General features: G+C 48.7%; 1 pseudogene across 1 annotated transcript in view; it reads right to left on the bottom strand.

The window, feature by feature from the left end:
• Positions 1 to 17,405: 17,405 nt before the first annotated feature.
• LOC147706671 (uncharacterized) overlaps positions 17,406 to 22,498 on the bottom strand; it is a 33,091-nt pseudogene continuing 27,998 nt past the window's right edge. The window contains exon 3 of the transcript XR_015296586.1: positions 17,406 to 21,755. The product of XR_015296586.1 is annotated as an uncharacterized LOC147706671 (transcript). The remainder of the gene's footprint in view (positions 21,756 to 22,498) is intronic.

The following is a 22,498-nucleotide window of genomic DNA, read 5'->3' as shown; positions in this document are numbered from 1 at the left end:
GCTCGGCCAACTCCAGAAGGAGAGGTGGGTCTCGGGGTGGTCGGCCAGACAACTTCTGCCTCCCCCTAGGAGCACCTTTCTAACAGGCTAAAATCTAAATTTTCAGGATCACCGTTAGCACAGATTTCTTAGGTGGCGAACCTGAAACGTTGATGAGCCTGAAACCGGCATATGTTAAGGAAGGAAACTATAGAATCGCTTGGAAACACTTCAAAATTGTTCCAAAGTTCTTTTTGAAGGAAAACCAAAATGATTGAATCCCTGAGCAAATTGATTAATTTCCCACGGTTTACTCTGACTAGTTCACAGAAAGGGAGTCTAAAGTTGAGCACTATGACGTACGAGTCCAGGAATCCGCACAAAATCTTAACCCTCTTTGGTTGTTTAAATAGGGTGGACCTTGCCGGGTAGCAACGCAGCACTCGAATTGGGGTTTTGGGACACAATACGGGTATCATGCAGGTTTGGTGAAGATGTTCACAATTGCATTGAATTTCTCAAATTTTGTCACAGGGTGGTTGTGGTTTGCCCAGAATCACACTATTTCAATCACGTGCTGGAGCTGGGATTACAACCTATGTCCTCAAACTCCATAGTGTTCAGCTAAAGCCAGAAGACTACACCTTCTGCTGTTCTTTACTCTAACTAAACCCATTACTCTTAAATCTCAAACCTAACCCTAAAATTTAACATAGGCCTTTCCCTTTCAAAAACCACAACACTTTTCTTAGCTCAGTCCCTAATGTTTGTTTGAATCTAGCCCTAACATAAACAACAACCCTAACAAAACACTAAACTTTGGTAACCATATTCCTGATAGATCTATAATCTTACCTCAGATTCCTCTCATTAACAGTTTTCAGCTCCAGAATAGTCTGGACATCTTTTCCCCCAGCAGTGTCTCTCCAGGGCCACCGGGTGACGTCATGTGGTATCAGCTGTCACTCAGCCGCCAGGCCTGATGACTGTGGAGTGTTTTAGGTGCCACCTGATGCGCTGGCATCAGTTACTGAAATCTTTTTTTGCACCCCATCAAGTTAGGCTTAGACAAACCAAAAGAATCACTGATCGCAAACTACACAGCACGTCAACACGCTGCTGCACCTTGGGTTGTTATTAATCACAAAGGAGGAGGGCGGGCAGTGCGGAGTCTGCAAGAAGATTATGTATCCACCAGAAATATTGTTACAGAAGTTAGGTCACCTTTACTTCTGATATATACATCTTACCACAGTTTCTTCACCTTCTGAATAACTCCTTACACAGTACCCTCAGGAGGTGGGATGGAGCACTGTGCCAGGCGGTAGTGCTTAGCAAAAGTATGAAAGGATGTCGAAATGACTGCTGGGCTAAATAAAAAAAACGAGAGACGTGGTGAGGACCATGGAAGCGGCCATGGACCTGGTGGAATGGGCACAAATGCCATCCAGAGTATCCTTTTGGGTCTAGTTTTGACAGTGAAATGGAGGATTTGGTTACTGTGTTGGATCCCTTGGCAACGCCTACAAATAGTTGATCATTCACTCTACCATGCCATGTGTGCTTAATGTAATATAAAACTGCACATTTGTGGTCCAGTCTCTATAAAATAGTGTCTCCCTTGTTTGTATGAGGAGGAAGTAAAAAAAAAATGGAATGGTAATTTAGTGATTCATATGAAAACACATGCTACCTTGGGTAAGAAGGACCGTTGGGTGCGAAAGACCAGCTTCTCTGTGTAGAAAGCTGTGAAAGGCAGAGGAATAGAGAGAGTCGGAAATTCTCAGACCCTAAAGGTGGAAGAGAATGCTACCAGCAGCCCTGTCTCCAAGGTCAGGAGTTGAACCAGCAACTATGTGTAGGAAGGTGGAGTATTATGTAGTGTGGCAGGTTAGGCTTCTCTCTGCAATACTTTAACAAAACCCCACAGATGGTCCTTGGATTCACGCTAATAAATTCTTAGCTCAGTCCTGGTAGCGCGACAAAGAGCAGTCGGGCTTTACTAGAGAGCATTTCAGAGTAGCAACATTGACGATAAGGAATTGACACAACTTCAAAGATATCTGACACAAAATTTTTAAAATGAAGTAGATTTGTATATAAATGTAGACTCCAAAACGAAGTAAATCTGATTAGAACAACCAGCGATATCAATGGCCTTTTGGTATCCTGTGGTCCAGATTACATTCTTGGATGTAAGTTCAGTGAGGGGGCCACAATGGTCCTTGGTGAGGGAGAGGATGAGCTGAGTGTCGGTGTAGGAGATGATGTTGAGGTCGTGCTGGCGGGCCACTTGTGCGAGGGGGGCCATGTAGATGTTGAACAGCGTCGGGATGAGCCCTGGGGGACGCCGCAGATAATGTCGGTGGCTTCGGATCAGAAGGGTGGGAGGCGGACGCTCTGGGTTCTGCCGGAGAGTAAGGAGGTGGTCCAGTCAAGGGTCTTCTCTTGGATACCGGCTTCTAGGAGGCGTGTCTTTAGAGTGCGATGTCAGACCGTGCCGAAGGCGGCCGAAGGGTCCAGGAGGATGAGGGCCGATGTTTCGCCGTTGTCTAGTTGGCACCTGATGTTGTCTGTGGCGGCGATGAGGGCTGTCTCTGTGCTGTTGTTTCGTCTGAATCTGGACTGGGACGGGTCCAAGATGTTGTTGTCTTCCAGGTGGTGGGCCAATTGCCTGTTCACGATTTTCTGGATAACCTTTGCCGGGAACGGGAGCAGGGAGATGGGCTGGAAGTTCTTGAGGTCCTTGGGGTCCGCCTTGGGCTTCTTGAGGAGGGTGTTGATTTCGGCGTGCTTCCAGCTTTCCGGGAATGTTGCTGTTTCAAAGGAGATGTTGATGACCTTCCGTAGTTGGGGTGCGATGGCTGCGTCTGCTTTGTTGAATACGTGGTGTGGTCACAGGTCTGACGGAGATCCTGAGTGGATAGAGTTCATGACCTTGCATGTCTCGTCGTCGTTGGACCAGGAGGTCAGGCGGATGGCGCTGCTGGTGTTCGCTGGGGAGGTGGAGTCTGGCATAGTCAGGGCGGTTGTGGTGTTGAAGCTGTCGTGGATGTCAGCGATCTTGTGGTGGAAGAAGATGGCCAGCAAGTCGCACAGTTCTTGTGAGGGCGGGATGTCGTTGGCGCTGGGATTGGAGAGTTCCTTTACGATGCTGAAGAGCTCTTTGCTGTCGTGTGCGGTGTTATCCAAGCGGTCTTTGAAGGAGGATCTCTTGGCTAATCTGATGAGGTGGTGATGTCTGCGGTTGGCGTCCTTGTGGGCTGCGAGGTTGTCTGGTGTGCGTTCGTGGAGCAATATTTTCTCCAGTTTCCGGCATGCGCGTTTGGAGCTCGTTGGTGACTCTCTTGCTTGCGTGACTGTTGGAGGGTTTCTTGAGCGGGGTGAGGGTGTTGGCGCAGTCGTCGATCCACTGTCTGAGGTTGCTGGTTCCGGCGTCTGGGTTGGTGGGTGGGTTCTGGTCGAGGGTGGTGATCAGCCGGTCTTCGGTGACTTTGATCCAGCAGCAGCGAGGCAGCTGTTGGGTGCGTGGTTGGTTTCTTGAAGGTGAAAGGAATGTAGCGGTGGTCGGTCCAGTGGAGTTCGGTGGTGTGCTCGAAGGCGATTTGGGTGCCTGTTGAGAAGACGGGGTCCAGCGTGTGGCCGGCGGCGGGGGTGGGTGCGGTGACAAGTTGTTTGAGGCCGAGGTTGTCGATCAGGGTGGCGGAGTTGGCGTGGTTGTTGTTCTCGAGGTGGAAGTTCAGGTCCCCGAGGAGAATGTAGTCAGTGGAGGCGAGTGCGTGGGTGCTGGCGAGGTCGGCGATGGAGTCGCTGAACTGAGCCCGGGGTCCGGGGGGGTCCTCTGAGGGTAGTGTTGGGGTCAGTGGTGTGGAGGGTGTCGTCTGCGTGGGTGGCGACCTTGAGGGTGGACTTGTGGACGATGGCTATTCCTCCTCCGGTTCCGTTGGCGCGATCCCTGCGGGTGATCTTGTAGCCGTCCGGAATAGCTATGGAGATGTCGGGTGCCGAGGAGTAATTCCACCAGGTCTCGGTCAGGAAGGCCACGTCTGGGGCGGAGGTGTCGAGCAGATCCTAGAGCTCGACGGCGTGTTTGCGTGCGGAGCGGGTGTTGAATATGCTGCGGAGGTGGTTGGGTCCAGTCCTTGGAGGTTTGGTGGCTCTGTCGCAGGTGAAGCTCCAGGTGCGGCAGGAGAAAGGCCCGTGTGTCCGTTTTGGGGTGGCCTGGAAGCAGGTGTGGTTTTGGCCGGCGTTGAGTGCGTGGAGGCTGCTGGCGTCGTAGTGCAGTCTGGTGTCGTGGCGTTTGCGGGGTCCAGGGGTTCTGGCACTGGGTGCGGTCCAGGCGCAGACGGGCTTGCCTTAGGCGCAGCTGCAACCATTTGGAGGGGAGCTGGGAGGGAGGAGCAGCTGGGAGGCGGGAGGTGAGCAGTGGGCACGGGGCGAGGGAAAAATCAGGGGCAGCTAGGGGGACAGAAGGCAAGAAAATGAGCACAATCAGGGGCAGAGGCAGGTAACACTATCACAATCATGGAACAGAGGCAAGAAAAACCAGCACAATCAGGAGGGCAGAGCCAAGAAAAACGAGCACAATCAGGGGGCAGAGGCAGGAAAAACGAGCACAATCAGGGGGCAGAGGCAGGAAAAAACGAGCACAATCAGGGAACAGAAGGCAGGGTCAGGATACACAGGCGGAGCTGTGTGGTGGGGGAGCGACCTACCAGCAATGTCAAGGGTCGCTCCTGTAGTACCCAGTCAAGCCAAGGAAAGCCCTGACTTGGCTCTGGGAGTCTCCAATCCAGAATGGTCTGGATCTCTGGCTGTAAGGGTTGCACTTGGCCCCCACCTAGAAGGTGGCCCAAGTACACAACGGAACTCGTCCCTATCTGGCAATTAGTGGCCTTGATAGTGAGGCCTGCAGCACCTGTGTTCCGGTGATCCTCCCAGATGGAACTAAAGACCGCTATATCATCTAAATATACTGCACTGAAGTTGTCCAGACCTGAAAGAACACAATTCGGCAACCTTTGGAAAGAGGCAGGTGCACTTTTCAGTCCAAAAGGCATTGCCTTAATTTGAAACTGGCCTTTGAGTGTTGAAAAAGCTGAACTCTCCCCAGGGTGAGCTTAATCTACCAGTGCCCTGATGTTAAATCAAACATGCTCTAGAATTGGCTGCACCCAGCTCATCAATAAGCTAATTTGTTCTTGGAATGGGGTGTGCATCAGTTTTAGTAACTGCATTTAAACCCCTGTAATCCACACACAACGGCATCTCTGGTTTTCTGCTCTTTGGTTTAGGTTTGGGGACCAGTACCGCTGGGCTTGCGCAGGGAATGTTAGAGTTCAGTCACCTCTAGCATCTTGCCGACTGCAGACTGACTTTATCAGACAGTCTGTATATTTTATTTCTGCCGTCACCAGTGTCTACATCATGGTTAGACCAAGTTGTATGACCAGAAGTCAAGGAAAACTGGCCTGGGACTTGTCTGCATTCAGACTGCCGTTGGGCAGTACGTCTGATAAAACAACCTCCTTAACGTGACCCCTCCGGTGGGTTGTGTGACAGCAGGTCAGGGAAGGGCTCACTTTCCTCCTGGCCTCCATCAGTGACCACGAGCACAAACATGTCCGCTCTGTCCTGGTGAGGCTTTAACTGATTGATATGGAGAGCTCTGTGCGGACTCCTAGAGGTGCCGAAGTCCACCAAGTTGGTGACTTGCGCTTTCTTCTCCACATTGGGCTCGGGCCTGGTCCACTTGTCCTGGCCTGGAGTGCCCTGGGCGCCACAGGCTCCAACACCCACACCAGCTGACCTGGTTGGTACTCGATCTGTGCTGACTTTTGGTCATAACAGGCCTGAGAAGCATGTGTATGCAGTTTTAAACTGCCATTTCTACCTGGCAAAAGTTTCTTTTAAATACATATGACACCCCTAAAGTAGGCTCTAAATGTTCATAGGGCAGGGTACATGTTATTGATTAACTATACCGGATTACACCTTGATGGGAGCAGGCAATTGTGGAATCCAAGCCTTTTGGACTATATATGACGATGCCTTTTTTTGAATTGTAGTAGAAACATTATTCAGCTTTTTGGGAACACACGCTCGTGCATGTGGTTTTGCTTTCGCCGGCTGCCATTAGCTTTAGCGAGTTTTTTAACAAAAAATAAGCCACGCAAATGGGCAAAGGCGGGCGAATGTCCGGCCTTTGTTACGTCCATTCCCAGTGGTGTCTATTACGCCTGGCACCGTGCGCTCGTCTTGCTGCCGCGCTCCCTCGCCCCCACTCCTCTGTGGTTTAAGCTTGTTTTTAAAAATTGTGGTATTTCAATCTGAAACCAGATAACCGATGGACAGTCTACACCGTTGGCCCCCAGCTAAAACTTTATGCCATAGTGAAAGCTCACAGGGTATGCTGGCGTCGTGCTATGTTATGATTTATGTCTGCTCGGCGCCGAGGATAGTGGCGGCACCTGATATACATCACTGTCACACCTTCTGCAAAGTGCACGTTACCTCCGTATGGTGCCCTTCAACGGTTGGCCAGATATGTATGTGGTAATTTTTTGCGGCATTACTGCTCTCAGCGTGCAGATAGCGAAGCAGCGCAAGCTCTCTTTTTGCTTCCAAAGCCATGCAATGCATTTCAAAACAATATAAATTGACTCGGTATGGCACTTGTGGAGGCAGCAGCGTGGCTGTTACCTTGTCAAGCGTCTGCTTAACACATCCCGGCTGCCGTCAACGCCTGCAATGAGATAAAAGAAAACACTGCAGATCCTGGTCTCTTTGAAGCCCAGTGAGTCAAATGTTACTGCTATTTCAGTCGGCAGGGCACAGGGAGGGCAACCCCCGTCAATACACAGCATTTGCTGCATTCTGCGCCGGGTTTTGCTTCTGTGTATATATTATTTAATCTGCGTTTATGTTTTATCACTTTGCATTTGTTATTTATTATAACTTCATTTAACACAGTGCTTCAAACCACACTTTCTGTTTCTAAGCTCTGTGAAAAGCAAGATTACGACTCAATTTAAATAGTTAAGTTACAAACTTAGTTAGGATGGAAGATTGAAAAGGCTTGGCAAGATTCGAATTTGTGAGTTATGACCTGAAGATGACAGCATGTTTCCGCTTGCGCTTCTTGTTCAAGCAGCCCATCATCAAAAGTGCAGCGCTGCTCACTGGAGAAAAAACAGCACAGAGAGGGCGGTTACTAAAAAGACCGGACTTCTGCTGGTGTCATCGCGTGCCCTGGCTGTAGTGTAAACAAGTCTTCTGTGTGCAACGCAAAACCGCATACCACCACGGTGTAGAGTGATTGATTATTATATTGTATTCGATATTTGTAGAAATCGCCTAAGCCGAAGGCCCGTGGCGCTGAGAGACACCAGAGAAAAGAGACAAAACTATGCATTGGATATGTGCTGAGCTCTCTAACCCACACGGAAAGCACCATTTTTTTTAAAGACATTAACACATTTCCCCTTGTTTGCGCCTGCTTGAAGTTGGTGTTAGCTTTTAACACAAAGCTCGGTCTATCGTAAAAAAATTCCAGCTTTGCGTCACTTCTGGGTTTTCATGCTGATTTCTAAAATGCAAGCCTCACCCTACACCGTGTTGCACACTACTAAAATAGTTTCTGTCTCAGAGCCGCCGCTACAATACTCTACTCATGGTTTACCTCCAAACCCATTAGCTTTTAAAACCAACGGTGAGCTGGTTTTTAAACTCACCATTACAGATCAGCAAAACAATATAACTTTCCCTCCTATAACCTGCTTTAGACATGGAACGAGATATACGGATTTGGTGAAATGTGAGTTTTAATCTTCTATAAATGTGTGGGGAAACAATGGTTCTTCTTTATTTTTAACAATGATGGCATTTACATCGGCTTGTAATTGCTGTGCATGAAAAGTCATGGTTCAAGAATCCACCGGGGTGAGATTTGAGATTTAAACCAAAGGTTAATGTTTTAACACCAAAAAGGTTGTTTACCTCACGTGAAACTCCATCAAAGTCAACAGAGTGGAGCCACAGGAAAAGTGCCTACAAGGTTTTTTTTGCTGAACGCTGAGGTTCACAGAAACGGGATTCCATTAGCTATGGCACCCAGTTCACCATGTATACATTATATGACTTATCTGCCAATGCTTTTGATTTACTCCTCACCATTCATTGTATTTCCATCGGTTTGCTCTCCTTGCCTCCCTGCCTCTTTTTACTGCACGCCATTCGTCTGCCTTACCATTTCCCATCCTGATGCAAAGTGCTCTGATGGCTTCCTGCCAATATTATACTCTATATGCAGACGGCAAATATAACCTACAATGATTGTTATTTAATTCTGGAGGAATAAATTGCCATCTTAAAAATAAGTATGAATAAACGTCCAGTGCCTATTATTGTAAATCCCATTTCACAATCAACCATTATTCACATTTGCAACGAAATAGGTCTTGCATTTATGCGAGTTTGACCTATTGGTATTGTAAATGACAATGTCTTATTTATGTTTTGGTTTTTGAAACATAAATAAAAGGCATTGTCATTTACAATGTCAATAGCTTAAACTTGAGTAAATGCGAGACCTATTGCATTGCAAATGCTTGTTTTTTTCTTGCATTTGGCTGCTCTTCAGCATGGCTAAAAATGTGTAGCAAAGAATGGGGTGTTGTAGATTGGCTCCAAGTGCAATAGAGTGGAGTGTCATGAATTTGTTTAGAGTAGCACAGAGTAGACTGGAGGGACACAGATGCGTAGCACAGAGTGGAATAAAGTGCCAGAGTGGTGTAGAGTGTCATGTCATAGAGTAGAGTCTCATAGTAGAGTGTTGTAGAGTGAAGTGGCGTAGAGGGGAGTGCAGTGTCTGGGCACAAACTGTCAGAGTTAAGTGGAGTACTGTGTAATGCTGTAAATTAGCATGGAGTTAAGCGTCATATAGTTGAGTGTCGTAGAGGGGCACACAGTGTTGTGGAGTAGTGTAGTGTGTTGCGGAGTGGCCTACAGTGCTGTGGTGCAGAGGCGTGGAGTATCAGAGTGGGATTGGCGCTTTAGAGTAAAGTAAAAAAGGAACAATAACAGGAGTAAGGCACGTTAACCCAGATGAGACCGGGCACAATTTATATCAAAAACAATGTCTCAGATGGACAATATTTAAAAGCAAGACAGTTTTAGAGCACAATTGGGGAGGGGAAAAATAGGAGAGGTAGACCACAACGTTGGTAAAGAAAGTGAAAATAAACTATAATTTCATGAGTAGTTAAGCACTACAGTACATAAATACATAATGACCATAACACACAGGATAAGCACTGGGCGTGTAAGTGAGAGAGTGGAGTGGCGCAGTGACAAAAGAGTGTGAAGTACAGCGAAAAAATTACAGTAAAGTAAAGGTGGTCAAAACTGCACTTTGTATAGTGTTTTTTGGTTTTCAGGTAAATAGATTGACCACAACAGCGACTGAGTTCTAGGCTGGGTAGTCGACGGCGTTTCAACCTGAATGATTGCAGGTCATCATCAGGACAACGGCCATACAGTTTAGGGTTGTGCTCTGATGGAAAAGAAAGGAGGGAATGTGGGGGGCGCTAGAGGGCGCACTGCGGAATGGCCGCACTGTCGTGAGGCTCCCGCTGCCCGGAGCTATTATCCGCCTAGAGATCCTGATGACCATCGCTGCGCCCTGATCTGACACCACGGATCTACTGGGATACCGACTGACCACCCACGGTCCAATTCCTGGGCCGTTTGGAGGTTGCTGGCCGAAGTTACGGGGACCCCAAGTTTCCCCGACTTGCGCTCTGGAAGTCTGATGCCCCTTGGCCCGGCGTCGTTGCTCATGCCAGTCCGGGGCTCTGCACGTGTGTTGTAGGCCTTGCTCCGCCCCTCTTCATCGGGGCCCGCTCGCTCGCTGGGCAAGCAGTTTGCTGTCGGACTTATCTCTTGGCTCCTGCATCTGCCTGCCCGTATACCATTGCACACGGAGGCACCACGGATCTTCTTCTTGGTTTCTGGGGGCTCGCTCCTTGGGCCTTGGAGCGGGGACGGCCATTCTCTCGTCGTTGGGTGTGGCGGGGCGCGCTGGCCTGCTCGTGCCCCCACGATTCGAGCCTTTTGCTTGTGGCCTTACCCTTGGTCCGCTTTTGACCCTATTTGCTCTTTGTCCCCCATTACAACTCTAGCGCACCATTATGGGGAAGCCGGACACTAAACAATCCAAACTGTCCTTTGATTCTGGAGGGGCTAGGCGGGCGACGCGATTGCTCCAGGACGCTGGAACTTCGCGGTCCCCCCCCCCCCGAATGTCGCGGATAGTGTCCCGCAGCCGCCGCCGCCGGACTTTGCCCAAATGATGCAGGAGATGAGGCAGGGGTTTGCCACGATAGTGGACAAAGTGGACAAGATATCATCGCGCATGGATGCGGTTGTCCAGAAGTTGGATGTGCACGAGGAGCGCTTGACGGCGGCGGAACAGCGCATTTCGGACCATGATGACACGGCGACCACCCATACCACCCAACTGGCGAGAATGGACAATATCTTGCGTGTCATTGCCGCTAAGAACGAGGAGTTGGAGGCGAGGAGTAGGCGCAACAACGTGCGCATTGTAGGTGTGCCGGAATCCACGAATGTGGGCAAAATGGAGACTTCTGTGGAGAGGCTACTTGTGGGCGCCATTGGTGCGGAAGTGTTCTCATCCCAGTTCATCGTTGAGAGAGCACATCGGACACTGGGACCTAGGCCGGCTTCTGGGGCTGCACCGCGCCCCATTATTGCGCGCCTTTTGAACTATCGAGACCGGGACGCCGCCCTCCAGGCCGCCCGCACTAACAGGGCCCTCTCATTCGAAGGAGTGTCTTTCACCATGTACCCTGACTTCACGCCGATGGTGCAGGATCAGTGTCGTAAGTTCCTGGGGGTGAAGAGGAAGCTTCGGGACCTGCAAGTAGACTACGCCCTGCTATACCCTGCTAAACTTAGAGTGACGCACCAGGCTAAACAGCATTTCTTCACCAACCCACAGCATGCTGAGGATTTTGCGAAGCGCCTCCAGCGCGAGCGGGCAGCTGCGGACCGGGGAGGCGATCGAGGCCCTGAGGACGAACATTCAGCGGCTGAGGAGGAGGTCGCCTGATTGTGGTGACTTTGGACTTTGGCTCTTTTTTTCCTGTTTTTGGAGTGTTCTGGTCGCGTGTCTTTCATATTTAGTTTTGTTGCCCTCCTTCTCCGCATTTGCGGCCTTCCTATTGCCCGCTTTTACTTTTGTTGGAGCGAGGGTCATGTCTTTCATGAGCTGCGTGAGTGCTTGCTGTTTCCTGGGGTCGGGGTGGCACCGCGGGATGGTGCTATCTGATGTTGCGCTCCGGGCACCCACCCCCCCGCGCGGCGCCTGGGGCCGTCTGACGCTTGTTGGCGCGGACACTGGCGTGGCGTGGCGTGAGGGAGTGGTGTCGTGCACCTCTGGAAGGTTCCCCGGAGGGTGTGCCCCATGTGTACCTTTGGTTTGGATTCTAGTCCTTTGTTGTTTGACTGGATGTTTGTTGGGGAATGGGGGGGGGGGTGGGGACGCGTGTGGCCTGACTGTTGGGGTGATCTCAGGTGGGTGGATGGGGCGGGAGTGAAGTTGTCCATGTGTGATTGCTCGGAACCTCTGGGTCGGTACAATAGGTGCTGCTGCTGTCTGGATGTATGGGCGTGGCGCTATGTCTGCTATCTAGGCTGGTTCATTTCTTCATCTGGCGGCACTGATCATGTGGTCCGTTTTGCCGTCCAACTTGGGCCCGGATGCGTTGGCCGCCATTTTAGGCTGCCACGTGATGGGGTGTGCTATGTAAGAGAAACACGTGTGCTAGTTGTGGGTCGCGTGAGATGGATTGGTGGCATGCGGCGTGCAGTATGTTCTGAGTGCGTGTTGCATGGGCGGTTTGGCTGGGGGGGGTCGTTGTGGTTTTGGTTGATTGGTTTGGAGATGGCTGGGGACTGTGCGGAGTGTCTGTGGGGGGGTGTCTGCGCCCTAGGGTGTGGACCTGTTTTTGGCTGTTGCTGGTGGTTGGATGCCCTGTGTTTGCTTATTGGGTCCCGTTGGGCCCTGAAATTGGGTAATGTCGACTGCTGTTATAGATCAGATATCGATTCTGTCCTGGAATGTACGGGGACTTAATGATGCCAGGAAATGTCGTAGTGTGATCCAGTACTTGGACAGGCGTGCTATTCATGTTGCTCTCCTCCAGGAGACGCATCTGCGTCCCGCTCCTTCCCCCAACTTTGGCGGGAGGTGGGCTGCGGCCAGGAGGTTTGCTTCCTATTCTTCTTATGCTCGGGGGGGTTGTTATCCTTGTTAAAAGATCGCTCGCATTTCAGGAACTGGGATTTGTTGGGGACCCTGAGGGGCGATATGTGCTACTGTGGGGGCGGCTTGGGCAGAACACTGTCTTGTTTGTTAATTGCTATGCTCCTAACGTTGATACGCCAAGTTTCTTTGTCACTTTGTGGGGTCATGTTCTTGCTGTGGATGCCACTTACATTGTGTGGGGAGGTGATTTCAATCTTGCATTTCATGCCCCGTCGGATAGATCGGAGGGGAGCCCTCAGTATAATGTACAGGCCAGAGAAGTGTTACGTGGGATTGTGGAAGAGGCCGGGCTGGTCGATGGCTGGAGGTACGCCCACCCTGCCACCAAGGAGGGCACTCATTACACCACACATGCTCGTTCATGGGCAAGACTGGATTATGTGTTTCTCTCTAGGGGGCTGGGAGCTGGCCTACGGGAGGCTACACATCTGGCTCGGACGTATTCTGATCACTGTCCGGTGAAGGTTGTACTATCCGTCCCCGGGTTGCATAGGCCGCGCCCACCTTGGCGTTTGTTTCCGACTGCTTTGCTTGACCCGGTGTTCAGGGAGGAGCTTGGCGTGGAGGTAGAGGCGTTCTTCCCTAGGAACAAAGGCTCTGTGGACAGCGTCGAGGTCATTTGGGAGGCGTTCAAGGTCACTATCCGGGGTGTCACTATTTCTAAAAGTTGTGGAGTACTTCGGCTGATTGTTCGGACCCTCGAGGGCTTGGAGGCAGATTTGCGAGATTTAGAACGCAGGATGCAGGTTGACTCTGATCCCGACCTTCTGGTGCAGTTCCGTACTAAGCTCTCCGACTATGAGGAGAAAGCTGCTAGAGAGGCTAAGCATAGGGGGAAATACTGGACGGCGAGGCGATACTGTGAAGGGGAGCGGCCCGGTAAGGTCCTCGCTGCCCTTACTAGACATCCAAGGCATGGGTCTGACGTGCTGGAATTGGTGTCGCCGGATGGCACTCGCTGCCGAGACACGTCGGAGATCCAGCGTACCTTTCTTGACCATTATAAGCACCTTTACACGACTCAGCAGACGGGAGAGACTTGATACGGCGGATTTCTCGATGAGCTGGCACTCTGTTGGTTATCGGATGGCCATCGGGAGTTCTTAGGCAGGCCCCTGGAGGTGGAGGAGGTCAGGAATGCCATCATGTCTCTGTCTAATGGGAAGGCCGCCGGTCTGGATGGCCTTCCTGCTGAATTTTATAAGTGTTATGTGGACATCATGGCCCCCGTGCTGCGTGAGGTTTTCGATGAGTCCCTGGAGGAGGGGCGTTTGCCGGGCTCCATGCGCAAGGTCGCCATTACGTCGCTGCTTAAGCCGGGTAAGGATCCGTTGGATGTGGGCTCTTATAGACCCCTCTCATTGCTCAACTGCGATGTCAAAATTCTCGCGAAGGTATTGGCAGTGCGACTTGCCGAACTCATGCCCGTTATTGTGCTGCCTGACCAGTCGGGATTTGTGCCTGGCCGTGCTACCTCCCACAATCTTCGCACCTTGTTCTCGCTTGTGTCAACCATTGATCCTACTGTCCCGGTCGCCGCCATCTTTCTCGATGCCACTAAGGCGTTTGACTCTGTTGAGTGGGGCTATCTAATTGATGTTCTTTGTCGAATGGGCTTCCCCAGGATCTTCATCTCATGGGTTAAGCTCTTATACACTGATCCGATGGCGAAGGTGGTGGTGAATGGGGTGCTGTCCCCCTCGTTCCCTCTTACGAGAGGGACCCGACAGGGATGCCCCCTCTCGCCCCTCTTGTTTGCTATAGCCATTGAGCCACTGGCCTGTAGGATTCGTCAGTTTCACCAGCAGAGCGCCTTTAACTGTCTGCAGCGACAGGTCGGTATTTCTTTATACGCCGATGACGTTACGCTTTATGTCAAAGACCCTGAGAACAACCTTAATTCGCTCTTACGAGAGCTGGTCGCTTTTGGGGGGGGTCTCCGGTGTCCATATTAACTGGCGGAAGTCTCAATTCTTCCCCCTCACTGCTGCTGTAGCTAGGTTTCCCCTTGACTACCCTCTGGAATGGTGTGACTCGGAGTTGCGTTATCTTGGCATTGTCGTGTCCTTGGACAGAGAAGAATCGGTTCGGCTTAATTATGGGGTGGCTATTACCAAGCTTGCAGATGATGTCACCAGGTGGATGTCCTTGCCTCTTTCCATGGCCGGTAGGGCGTCCCTTATCAAGATGGTGGTTTTACCCCGCTTTCTTTACCTCTTTCAGAACCTTCCGTATCATCCGGGTGCTTATTTCTTCCGCAGGCTCCGTTCCGAGCTATTGCGTTTGGTCTGGGGGGGCAAGCAGCCACGGGTGGCGTGGGCTACCCTTACGTTGCCCTATGCTGATGGCGGATTCGATGTCCCTGACTTCGAGCTTTATTATCTCAGCGCTCAGGCGCATTACGCTTATCACTGGATGCGCCCCACGCCGTTCATGCCCCAAATTGCTGCTGAACATTGGGTTGCCCACCCGCTCCCACTGGAGGGGATGGTTCTGGGCAAGGTGTCCGACGTGGAGACACCTCGCACGACTGTGACGTGCACGGTGGATGCTTGGAAGCGGGTGGCTCGATTGCTGGGCGTCTCCTTTCTTTATTCGCCGGCTCTGCCTCTGTCTTATCATCCTGATCTGTCGCTGTTGTTGGAAACGGGGTTTCAGCGAATGTGTAAGCGTCTGGGCATCCTCACGTGGGGCGACCTGTTTCATGCGGGTGCCTTCCGTACGCAGGCTCATTTCTTTGGAGCGGCTGCTTGCTCCCCTCTAGAGCTGTTCTACTTCATCCGCTTACGGCAGGGCATGCGTGCTCTGCTTTCAGATTTCCCTTCGGAGCCCGGGGTTACCCTCCCCCTCCACGTGTTGTTGGTCTCAGATGGACGACACCTGGTGTCGAAATTATACGGGGCTATTCGCAGACAGCGTTCGGTCCCGGCCAATCGGGTGCGCGAGCAGTGGGTGGCCGAGTTGGGTGCTCCTATCACCGACGAGCAGTGGAAGTACTGTTGTGGGCTCACGGCCAATGTCTCTTCTAGTTGTCGCCTTAAAATTATTCACTACAAGTTTGTTCAGCGGTACTATTATACCCCGGCGAGGAAACTACGGTTTCATTTGGCGGAAGATGACAGGTGTGCTAGATGTCGTGCGGAAGGCGCTGACTTCCTGCACTTGGCTTGGAGTTGTGCGGGTGTATTAGAATATTGGACTCAGGTTCATGAGGCCCTGCAGATTATGGCGGAGGATGGGGTAGTATTTGACCCCTTAGTGATGTTGCTGGGCTACTCTAAGGACGTGCCTGCCTCTCACCGTAGATTTGTTGACGTGGCCCTGTTGCTGGCTAGGCGCAGGGTTGCTTGTTGCTGGGGTCGTGGCAGGGTGCCGCGCTTTCAGGATTGGGTGACTGACCTCATATACTGTCAGGATCAATACAACATCTATTCTGACCTTATGCCTGTCCGATGCAGACCGAAGGACTTTTGGAGCCCGCTCCAGGTGTACCTCCTGTCCAGAGCTGTGCAGGACTCTGATTCTGATTTAGGGGACCGTGAAGGGATTGGTTGATGACATCTTGATGGGCTGGGATTTTACACTGCACCTGCTGATCTTCCAGTGTTTGGGGTGAGGCTCCGCTGTCTCCTTTCCGTGCGAGCTATTGGGGGCTGTAGTTCCCCTTCTGACAAGTGTATGGATGGTAACTGAGGTCGTATCCCTGTCGGGTACCCTTATTATATGTGTCCCTTGCATCTGCGTTCCCTTTGCTTTTTTTTATAGTGCGCTAATCACCTGTGTCCGTATTGTATTGTTTCATTAGCTTGCCTGTACATGCTGGATCATTGCTCACTAATTTGCACTGTGCATTCCGATGTTGCTCCTTGTATTGACTGGTATGCTGCCCTGTATTGCCTTGTATATCATATTTTTTGGTTCTGACGTACCATTGTAATGGCCATGAATGTCTGTATGTATTGTGTATGCACTTCCCTTGACCCTGCTTGTCTCCAAATAAAGGTTTAAAAAAAAAAAAAAAAAGAAAGGAGGGAATGTGAATAAAGGAGCGGTCCCGGGAAGGTGACTAGAAACGAGAATTAAAACAATTGATGCAGTGGAAATCACCTAACTAAGAGAGGAATGATATCAGGGAAGTTCAAGTACGGCGGGGCATCTGCCCACCCACCAGCTCCCCAGTTTGGCCGAGACAAGTTGATTTATTTACAGGTGTAACGAGTGCTCCATTATTTCTTGTTTGATATGACCGGAGTGACTCCCAGGGACAGTTGGCTCACCTACTGTTTGAGCTGTATAGACAACATGCTCCAGAGGCCTCCCTACAACTTCCCAGCTGCACTGGATCTGCAACTGGGCATGGCTGAGCCCTGCTGGCCTCTGCTAGAGTGTCTTCCTGATCCGCAAGCGGTTCCTCGCCCGGTTCGGACCTTGAGTGGCGTCAGTTTGAATTCCTCCTAAGAAGAAAAGGTGAAGTCTGCTGTTTGGGCTCAGTGACCGAGCCCTTTCGTGCCGGGACTTTGCCACCCACCAAAGCGAAGCGCCAGGGAACCTGGCTGTTTGTGTTACAGCCTTCACCAGGGATGACTGGCAATGCAAGATATGCACTCCAAACAACAGCAACAACAGTCAACGGTGACTGTCAGTGTGAAGCTCCAGCAACGACTGTCCACGACACCCAACCGGCCACCTCTTTGTGCTACATCGAAGACCGCTCACACCGCCCGGCTTCACTTAAAACTTTAAAATGTAATATCTTTGATTCTAATGATTGGATATTTGTCATTCTGATATAACTGTTTTGCTATTTTTTTTATTGGTTGAGGATTTTTCGGGCATTGTGTTTTACATTTATTGCTGTTTGTATGCTGCATAAATATGTTTACACATTACGTCTAAGTTAAGCCTGACTGCCTTTGTGCCTCGCTATCAGACGGTGAAGCACAGGTTAATTTAGTGACTTTTGTAGTTCACCCCGACCAGGACTGTGGCTTTTGTCCGAGTTGGGCTTCCATCCCCCTCAATAGATAACCCGAGTTCGTACAAGCAGACACCTGGGAAATTAGACCACCATAAATAGCTGTTATAATACCTTTATTTAGGCAACACTGCCATAAATGTATAAATAATTTATAGAGATCATTGTATTAGAATGGTATATTAAAAAAATTATTGAAATCATTTACACATTACAATATACAACTGTGCTCCGTTCTTGACCATCAGCAGGATAGAATAAAAGTCAGTGTAAAAAGCTGAATTGTGATTTGTTGCATATACAATTCAGTCAACATTGTTCCCTGCTTAATATGGCCTTTCTTCTCATATTACAAATTCGCCCCAGGAATTTAGCAACAGTACATGCATACAGTGGGCGGGCGTCAGACCGTAAGATTTTAAGAACACAATAAGCGCATATGCCCAGTTGTTGACACAATGGCCTGATGAGGTCCAGCATATGCAGAGCAACCAAAGAGAACGTGCGCAACGGTTTAATCAGCATTGTTACAGGGCGGGCGCAGAGTAGAGTCATTTGGTGCCCATTTGCAGGTAAAGGTTCTCAAGGGGAGCGTACCCACTTTGAATTGGAAATATAATTTTCTGTCCATTGGGACAGATAACTTTTATAAAGAATTCACAAACACCAGTGCAATTCAAGGAACTTCCCTGCCAACCTAGATCTGCGGCTGTGTGGGCATCGACCTGCAGCACCCAGGCCCCGCGCTGCTTTTTCAACTGCTCTCATGATGGCATTGTATGGAAGATGGTAACTCTGAAAGCTCCCTTAAACACAGCGAAGACAAGAGCTTCCTAATATGTGTCAGCCAGCTAATTATATTAAACCGCTCTACCTGCATAACTTCCTGCAGGGCAATGACATAATAATTAAGTTCTAGAGTAAACCATATCCTCCTTCAGAATAAAATACGGGGCAATCTTACCTTGTTGCCTATAACCCTTAACCTCATATCAAGCCACAAAGGAGTGCTGGGCGAAAGGTGGGCAATATTTCTTATAAACTTATTCTTGGAGAGTGTCCGGCCAGAGCACTTGATAAACCCCAAAGTTTGGAGCCATACAGGGCAGATCCCACAGCTTTTGCCTCACATCCTGAGAGCCGGGACTGTTGGTTCATTGAAAGATGCAAAATGCTCTTTGCACATTATGCCAGTGATCTGTCTAGATTTTAAAGTCTTGTTGTCCACATGTTTTTTTCCAGGTCCTAGTTGCAGATATATTAATTCCCAAGTAGTTATGAGTCCACCCTCTCTAAGCACCCTAAAGGTAAGTTGCCTTTAAAGGATTTATACTTATTGAATAACAAACTTGGTCTTATCTGCTTTAATTTGCAGCCCTCTAGCACAGTAAAACTCCTCAAACCAGAGTAGCAGACGTAGAAGCCCACTAGGGAATTTGGAAATTAATAGGGTATTATATATTCACAGCACCACATATGAGGAAAAATGCCATCTCCCTACAGTGGAGCAGCCTCTGGCTCGCCAAGAGCTGTCACTTAAGCGTCCTCCTACCCTGTCAACAATCCAAGAGCAGCCCACTACAGGTCCATAGCCACACCAGGTCCTGCCGCCACCTGCACGACAAACCACCCCAGGTACCAGCCTGGCCTTCACACACTAGCCCCTGAGTGCAACTCTCCACATGGCCAGGACTGATTTCAACGCGCCCACAAACCTTCAGTTCCTGGCAGGACGGGAAAGGTGGTTAATTTCTAATTTAGATCAGGCTCCAGAAGCAGAGCCGCTCTCTCAAGAGGACATCTTGGATAATGGCTCTCTGCCCCCGCCCCTCTTATGCTCCAGCGCCTAGAGCTTTTCTGCTTTACTATGTTTGACTGGTTGACCTGTATCAGGCTACGGCTGAAACGAGGAGACTATTTTTTAAAATTAGCTTTGATTACTGCATGGGAGTACATCAATTTCCACGCTCTCTCTATGAAAAACAAACACCTCGCAAATCCAATAGCTTTAATGGCTGAGACCTATTGGCATTGCCGGTGTGTGTTCCTTTTTGCATTTCTTAACTTGCAATGTTCAGGTGGCTTATGTTGTAACGTAATGAGGGATTTCGTTTTTCAGCCAGGGGGAGAGAAGCATTGTTTTGCCGGATGCATAGAGATAACCCCCTCTAGTGACCCTCACTGATCTCATGGGATCTAACCCTACCTACTAGGGGAAGTTCTACTCCCTTCGTTTTTCCAGGAGCACTGAAAATTTCGAGCCACTGTAGATACAACTTACTCTGTCCTGATGAAGCGCCCTGGATCTCCCCTGAGACCACTAAAGTGCGAAACATGTTGACCAGAACATATGCCCACCAGGGACATATAGTTACTCAGCTACCAAGGGACACACTTTGTTTTAATAATCAAAGAGCGATCCCCTTGATAAAATTAATCACTCTCCCTCCAGCCATTTTTTTAATACACCTTCTAGGACTTCACTGCCACTTACACCCACGCACCCATACGGCTTCATCAAATGATCTCTGAAAAAGAGACGCTTCGGGGGACCCGTAAGGCATTGCAGCGCCAACCCAACGTGGAGCAAAAGCCCAAGGATGAAGCATGACATCCTTAGGGGTGTCTGAGCGCATCAAGATGAGGACACACTGACCCCCTCAGATAGAGTAGCACACGACGAGAGTACCTCTTCCCTTCTTTCTCTACTTAGGAACGGCGACTCCCTTTTGATATAAATTCCTTGGAACATATACAGTTTAGCATCAGTGATTTCTCCCTCACCAATATCAGCTGCTATTACATGTAATGATAGCATATTCACACTTACAGTTTGCTGTTGCCAATGTGGAAATAAAAAATCTTTTCACTTGAAAGCCTTGTCACATTCAGAACATCAAAGTGGTTTCTCGCCATTAAGTGTTAGCTGATGGATTGATAAAGGCTTCTTTTTATTAAATGCCCTACATTAGGAACATTAGGAACACTCACATGGTTTCTCGATAGTATAGTTTTGATACTATTGTTTCAACTGTGGTCCTGAGGTGAAAACCTGATGGGTTTTGCGATGGTTTGACAGAGCAGAACTTTGTCTGTAAGCTTTTTCACATTCAGAACATTTATATGGTTTCTCACCAGTATGTATTCGCTGATGCTCAGCTAAAAACAGTTTTATCTTGAAAGCTTTACCACATTCAGGACATAGATATGGTTTCTCACCGGTATGGGTTCTCAGATGATATGAAAAATCAGTCTTTTGACTGAAAGCCTTGTCACATTCTGTACATTTATATGGTTTCTCACCAGTATGTGTTCGCTCATGTACTGATAACTGGTGTTTTGTAATGAACGCTCTGTCACATTCAGTACATTTATGCGGCTTCTCACCAGTATGTATTCGCTCATGCTTTGATAAATGTTCCTTTTTCTTGAAAGCCCTTTCACATTCAGAACATTTATACGGTTTCTCACCGGTGTGAATGTTCTGATGTATTAATAAATGAGGCCTTTGCCTGAAAGCCTTGTCACATTCAGAACATTTAAATGGTTTCTCACCAGTATGTGTTCGAAGATGAATTATTAAAAGCTGTTTTAGACCGAAAGCCTTGTCACATTCAGAACATTTATATGGTTTCTCACCAGTATGTGTTCGGAGATGAATTGATAAAAGCTGTTTTAGACCGAAAGCTTTGTCACATTCATGGCATTTATATGGTTTCTCACCGGTATGTGTTCGCTGATGGATTAATAAACGGTCATTTGTCCTGTATGCCCTGTAACATTCAGAACATTCATATGGCTTCTCATTTGTGTGAATTCTCTGATGGACTAGTAAATGATGCCTTACTGCAAAACCCTTATAACATTCAGAACAGGTATTTGATTTTTCACCAGCGTAATTTTTTAGGTGAAGTCGTACTTCCTCCATTTTGTGGCTCAGATCTTCAAATGTTAATCTTCCAATAAAAATTCTATGTGTTTATATTATAACTTCTGCCATTATCTCCTTATTTATCAGTATTTTGATGTTCTGTTTTATATCTTTATGGTGAAAGTTTGGTCATTCAATACATTTGTGTGGCCTGTTTACTTAGGAACTTCAGCTTACAGACTCCAAATTCACTTCCTGTTCGAGTTTTGCTAAAAACATACCAGCTCTTTGGTATACAGTGCCAGTGGCCGCCAGGAAGAGATTCTTTTCATTGGAAGCTGCATGCACATTTATGAGAAACACAGGATCTTTGGTAAATTAAAATATTCAGTTTCTCTTTCTTTTCAGGCTTGGTATCTCCAGGTTGAGGCTCTAGTTTGAGATGTCTGTGCATTGTCTCCTCCGACCCTAGATTTCATCGAAGATTTCCTTGTTCAGTGTTTTTACATCTTTTGGCACAGAGGACTTCTTTACAGGCATTGATGTTCTTTTTTACTTCCTTTCTGTGTTTCAATCACCTGTCGGAATAAAAAAAGAAATCTGGCATCAGTGCTGCATGAGCAAAAAATAAAGGAATCACTGGGAACCCCATAACAGACTTATCAGCAAACATTTAATGCATACATAAACCATAAACTACGACTATGGACCCGAATTACAGTTTGGTAGACAGATGGACACTCTTGTCACAAACCTGACAGGTATCTGGTCCACCTTATATAAGTGCATTATGATATAATGAAGTAATAAGAGACATGAGGTCCGTCAGCTTTGCAATGGAATACCCGCCTGTCAAACTCTACATCAAGGGCTATGTTCTTCATGTTAAACAGAGACAATGAGAATTCACAGTGCATTGTGAATTAGAAGACACCAAGCTAATACTTCCCCCTTACGACCACATAAATTAACCAGTAGAAGAAAAAATTATGGGGCATATTATCAAGGGTGGTGATAGGGAATTATCGCTGCTTTAGCTGCCGTTTTTGGCCGCTAAGCTGCGATAATTCTATTGCCATATTAGCAAGCTGCGCTAACAGCAGTTAGCGACAGCTTTTAGGTGATAGCGAGCGGTTTGGGGACCGCTTTGCATGTTAGCAATATTTATCGCTAATGACATGCAAAGTGGGCCAATGGGAGGTGGATAACATGGCTAAGAGCATTTTGTCGCTAATGCGTGAATATCGCTGTATTGTCAGCGATGTTCACGCATTTCGCCGGAAAATTTATCGCTTTGGAGATAAGCGTTGCTAATAGCACG

Source organism: Lissotriton vulgaris, chromosome 6 (genome assembly GCF_964263255.1).
Source record: "Lissotriton vulgaris chromosome 6, aLisVul1.2, whole genome shotgun sequence".
NCBI lineage: Eukaryota > Metazoa > Chordata > Amphibia > Caudata > Salamandridae > Lissotriton > Lissotriton vulgaris.
Note: the sequence above shows the minus strand (reverse complement) of the source record. Positions and strands in the feature narration are given on the sequence as shown.